The following is a 6,034-nucleotide window of genomic DNA, read 5'->3' on the forward strand; positions in this document are numbered from 1 at the left end:
ACCATCCCATCCCTCACTCCTCTGGACAGATGAGGAGATGGAGGTGCAAGATGGGAGGAGGTGGATCAGAGGGCAGGAGCCTTCAGATTACTTTTCATAACATTTACAGCGTGCAGCTCTACAGGAGGAAAAGATGCAGATGTATTCTGGGATGGTTCACGACCAGAGAGCTTCAACAGGTAAGGGGGCGGAGCAACGGGACATCAGAAATCAACGCCAGATTGAGAAAAACAAACAAACACAAGAAATGATTGAAATAAACAAAATAAGTTTGATCAGTGTGATACACTGTATGTCTACACAACAAAACTTAGTCTGCCGAATACAAATATACACATACAAATAACACACCATCACACAAGCAATCACACAAAAAACACACAATCACACACACAAATCGATCAGACATGTAATCACACACAAACACACATAAAAAATACAATCACCAACAATTACACACTCAATAAACACAACTACACACACAAAAACACACTATCACACGTACAATCCCACACAAATCACACACAAAACACAATCACACACACACAATCACTCACAAAACACACAATCAGTCAATCATGTTTATTTGCCATCATACACACAAAACACAAACACACACACGTTAACACACAATAATACACACACAATAACACCAAATCACAACCATACACACAGAAAACATACAATAACTACAGACACAATCACACACCCATATACACACAAACAAACAGCTGTGTATGAGGGAGGGGGGATCATTGAACACATGGCAGGTCTTACTAAATCTGTTGGAGTTTATTTCTGCATAAAGTAAAGAAACAGAGAGAAAAGAAATAAACGTTTGACCAGAAGTCAAGGTAAACCTCCACCCCCACCCCCCCACCCCCACAGACACACACACACACCCTCCTCCAGGCTTGTACAGTGACAGGTAGATTAAGAAGCATGATAGATGCCCCTCTCTGTATCTCCCTCCATCTCCACCCCCTTCCCGCCCTTCCATCCATCATGGCGGCTGGTGTAATTGCAGCTGCATGCGGCTGGCAGAAAGGGCCTCCATCCATCTCCTTAACAACAAACAGTCACCAGGACGGATGGTGCTGCACTCCCCAGTTAATCTCCATCTATAAGGGGGGGGGTGGGGGGGGGGGGTGCAAAAGAGAAATTGCAGAGGAGGATTAGAAAAAAAAGAAAACATAACAAGAATAATAACAAAATACATATAAGGCTAAAGGGAGGCTGGAAGGAAACTGGTCCAGGTACTTTGCCCCCCCAGGTGGAAACAACAGCTGAACCTTAATGAATAAAACCTGGATTATTGTGGGGTGAGGGAAAAACAATGCTTGAAGAAAATGTAAAAAAAGGAAGTTTATTTCTTTGTCATGACAGAGAAACAAGAGATACCAAGCTCATAAAAATACATACCCCCCCCCCCCCCCGCCCACCACCCGTATGCTTCTCCATCTTTAGCCTTCTTTTTTCTTCTTTGGATCTTTCTTCATTTTCCCCTTCTTCCCTTCCCTCCGTCCCTCCGACCCCCCCCCCACCCCCCACCCCCTCCGTCTCTGAAGGCTGTCTGATGTTTCGGGTGGGGGTCAGAGAAGCCACATCTCCTTAATGGTGGAGTCACTGAAGTCAACAAGGTTCAACGATGTTCTGGAAGGAGACTGAGGCTAACACACCAACTGCAGCTTTTTGTGGACATTTCCTGTCTCCAGACGATGGGTGGTGTTGATGGAGGAGGAAGTGTTGACTGTTTTTACAGCTCTTCTCAAATGCAATTATATCAGCTTTTAATAGTTTTCATTAACTTACAGTATTTTAGAAGTATCGTCTTTCTTGTGCAGTGGTATTCTTTAGAAATGGATTATAATTTTCTGTTTCATTATTTTATCAAAATGTTCTCATATTTATACTCCGTATACGACAGTCCCTTATTTTATTCTCATTTATGTTCTATTCTACAAACACCTATTCATCATGCGAAGCAGAATTTACTATGGAAGTACGGACATATACAAAACCAACAGCAACATCACATTAAACAAAGAGCAGGAAGCTATCCTGGCACAGCCAGAACAATTATTGATCACAAATTTAGAATTGATTCTTTCTAGTCCTAAATCTTGTTGAAGGTGAATGGCGACTGATGAACCTCATGACGGAAACTGATGGTGCTAAAGGTTTTTTCAAAAATGTAAAATCATGTTTACTTTATGCTTAAAAAACTACGCTTTATAACAGGTTGACACGTTTATCATGGATATTCAGTGGTAACAGCATCAAGCCATTGTATTTTATCTTTCAAGGCTATCTTATTGAGGATTGGTTTGTTGATGAAGTGAAGCAGTTTTTAATATATGGTCTCATCATTGCATTAAAAATGTTTTTTTTTCCTCAACTAAAATTTTCTAGACTAAGTAACCCTTGTGCTATCCTAGGCACTTTAACATTGGGAGTGGGGTCATCTAGACCCACTAGACAGTGCACTGAACCTTTTTTCTTCAATGATTTGTGATCTTCATTTGTGACCATGGAAATGGGCATGATTCGCAAAACTGCAGTGGAAACACCTTTTTCTAATTGAATAAGTCAGGTGACCAACAACCGGATGGCAATGCACTTCTTGGTAGCAACTGGCTGTAGAGCAGGCACCACAGGAGTTCCCCCAGCATCACACAGCTCATCAAAAGTTGAGTGAAATTGTTGGATCCACACCTCCTCCGTAAAATCACAAACCACAATTTTCCAGAATGGCTTCATCTGTAGCCGCTCCCACGTGTAAGGAGCTTGCCGCTCCATGGCCTGAAAAAGACGCCAACGTCTCTTTTGATTGATGATGATCAATCAAAAGCTGGTGCCGTGGCAGAAATTTGGATGTATCTGCAGTAAATCAAAGCATTGGTTTATATTTATTTGCATAATTATGAATTCATGGAAACAGTGTGATTGTGAAACTGTGTTTTTTCGATATTTCTAGAATTTTGATAAAGTTTTGCGCATATGTGTAATGGAAACGTAGAGACTGTTCAAATAGTATTGTTTGTTTTGCAACCATCCTTCTTAAGTAGCCGTTAAATTGTTTTCAGGATGATAGGGTTGCTGGAGCCTATCCCAAGTGCTGTTAGATGAAGGCCGGGTTCCCCCTGGACAAGTCACCTGTTTGTCACAGGGCCACACACTGCTGAAGACTATTTAGAGCCATGATAAAGCTATGAAGCATGTTTCAGACCTGTGGGAAGAAACTGGAGAAGGCCAACCCCCTACACCACCATGCACTTCTTCATGCGCAGATGACATTTGTACACTGTGAATGACTAGAGTTAAACAATTCATCAGCCTTTATGAATAGAAATTCACTTAAAAAGTGCTTTCCTGCTTGTAGTTTCCTCTTCTCTTTGGCCATTGCCTGCAGAGAGTAACAATGGGGGGGCATTGGGACCCTCCAGCACAAAGGCAAATGAGTGAACACACACACCGGGCCCTTTGCAGAGGGAAAGCAGTAAAAGCTGAAGCTGTGACAGTAACGAATAACTGCGGCAGCGCTGACACGCTGACTGGACCCACAGAGCACCTGCATGTGGCGGAGAACACGAACCGTTCTTTGACCAAACCATTGCGTGCAGCTGAGGCGCTGAGACGAGAATCAACTTATTCCATTAAATCCCAGTTCATACACTGAAAGTCAACAAAACACATGAAACAGACAGAAAAGAAACTTTTCAGAAATCACTCTTTCTTAATTTAGATTTTAAACATTTCAGATATTCTGATTCAAACAATCATTAATCAGACACACTTTTGTGAAGTCATCATGACAAAATAAAAAGACAAATCTCCCAGGATTACTTACATTTCCTGAATAAAAACAGATTAATTAATGCTTGAAAAATTAAAATTCATTGATAGAAATAATTTTACATACATGTTTTTTTCTTTCATATAATAAAGAACATTTTTCTACCTTAATAAAGTCACATTCACACACACATTCGCACACACTGATGGTAGTGGCGTTCAGTGTCTCACCCAACGACACTTCAACACATGGGCAAGGTGGGAACCAAACCTGCAACCCTCCGATCAGAGGTCAACCACTGCTCTGCACCACAGCAGTAGTTTAAAGATTTAGAAGCAGGCCGGCTTCAAAATCAAATCTTTTAGAGAAACTGACACTTTATGTGCAAATGAGATGGAATGAGTCAAAACGTGAAGGCAGAAACTTTCTTCTACATTTAAACCTTTTGGAATACTCGGTAACAAAAACAAATCCTTTACATTTAACTTCAGACATGGTTGGTTCTTGTTTAGTTTGGTCCCATTGCTCCTGTGGGAAGATCCTAACTCTTCAGGTTCCTGGAGGCTTGTTGTCAGCAGTTGTTGATGTAAATCAGTCAGTTAAAAATCTTTAACCCTCTTCCTGAGACCCCCACCCAGTCTCAAGCATGTGTTGTATTCTTAAGACTTTCTTAGCTTCTTGAAATTCGTACTTCTGTCATTGCATTGACCACATGTCTGTATATGGACTGGAATTTGTTTTTTTTTAGTAGAACTCTCAGGATGATTTGTTGTGCATCATCAGACTTTGTATTCACAGACTTTACTGACTATATTTGTAAGAAACATGAGAAGATGACAACCACAGAAGCTGAGAAAGGAACTTCCAGTTTCAGGATCTTGAGGAGCTCTGAACTTTTCGACAAATTGCAAAATAGGAACTTCAGTTTATTGGTGTGTGATAGACTACAGATTCTCCTCTAGCCTTAACAGACTAAATAGTTCCACCACTGAAAGGCCCGTCCATTCATCCACCATTAAACCAAGGCGTTTTCGCTGTCAAGGCAGGAGTGCTAACCACTACACCACAACCCGTGATGAAGGAAATTGTTTAAAATATTTAGGTTATTCCACCTTTTCAATTCCACATTATTTAAATAAACTTTTTTTAAAATCAGGTGTCGCCATTTGGACATCTGATGATGCTCAAATCAGCTTCTCTGTCCTGTGTGGAAGTGGGCGTGGCAAAGACGCCATAAAGCCATTGATCCATTAAGTGTTTTATGAAGTGTAATGCACCACATGATTTACATGGTTAGATCGTAGCTTTAGATAAATAAAACAGAGCCTGTATGATCCACTCCATCCCTCAAACAAACAAACAAACAAACAGCTGGAAATTCAAAAACTGTTGCGGAATTTACAGGTCAGTGGGGGGGTTGTGATCACCTATATTGGAAGTCGGCGCCCGGCGGAGTTGAAAGGCCCTCGGCTGCAGAGACAGTGCAGGGGCCCCACAGGGGGCTCCACCCCACAGGGACTCCCTCGCTGTTGATCCCTGCCGTGCCGCCACTGATTGAAGTGCATCCGCCCATTGGCCCTCACAGCGAGGCCGCAGGTCATGATGACGTCACTGAAGTGTCATACAGGCCAACAACACTGCAGCGCCACCAACAGGCCAGAGAAGTTCTCTTTAACTTTCTCATCAGAAAAATGTTGATTTTCTCTGCTTTTGTCAGGTCAGCAAAAATGAAAGACATTTGATTCTGAAGTTCTTCCTTCATCAGAGGTGATGATGATGATGATCTGAACCTAAAACCTGTTTCTATAGCCACACTCACACACACAGACACACACACCCCACACTCCTTTTTATTCATGCGGCCAACATTGGTGGTATCATATTTGTGAATGAGCAACAACCCAGACCCCGGCTCTGCGGGTCAGTCTGATGGTCTGGATTTCTTCGTGGGTTCTGTGGAACCAAGAGACAGAAGAGAGGAGATTCTTCTTGAAGGGGGGGGGGGGGGGGGGGGGGGGGCTCAGGGCTGAGATAAAATTGAAGGAGTAAAAAAGACTATGTGGTGATAAGGAAGAGGAGGAGGAGGAGGAGGAGAACTGGATGGAAAGGGTATGGGAGGTAATGTGGGGGGGGGGGGGGGGCCCGTTGCGTTTTGACCCTAAGAAGCCCCCCCACAATCAGCCACCACTAAAGTCCTCCTCCTCCTTCTCCCCCCCCCCCCCCCTCCCTCTCTGAGAG

Source organism: Oryzias latipes, chromosome 13, assembly GCF_002234675.1.
Source record: "Oryzias latipes chromosome 13, ASM223467v1".
NCBI classification, from domain to species: domain Eukaryota; kingdom Metazoa; phylum Chordata; class Actinopteri; order Beloniformes; family Adrianichthyidae; genus Oryzias; species Oryzias latipes.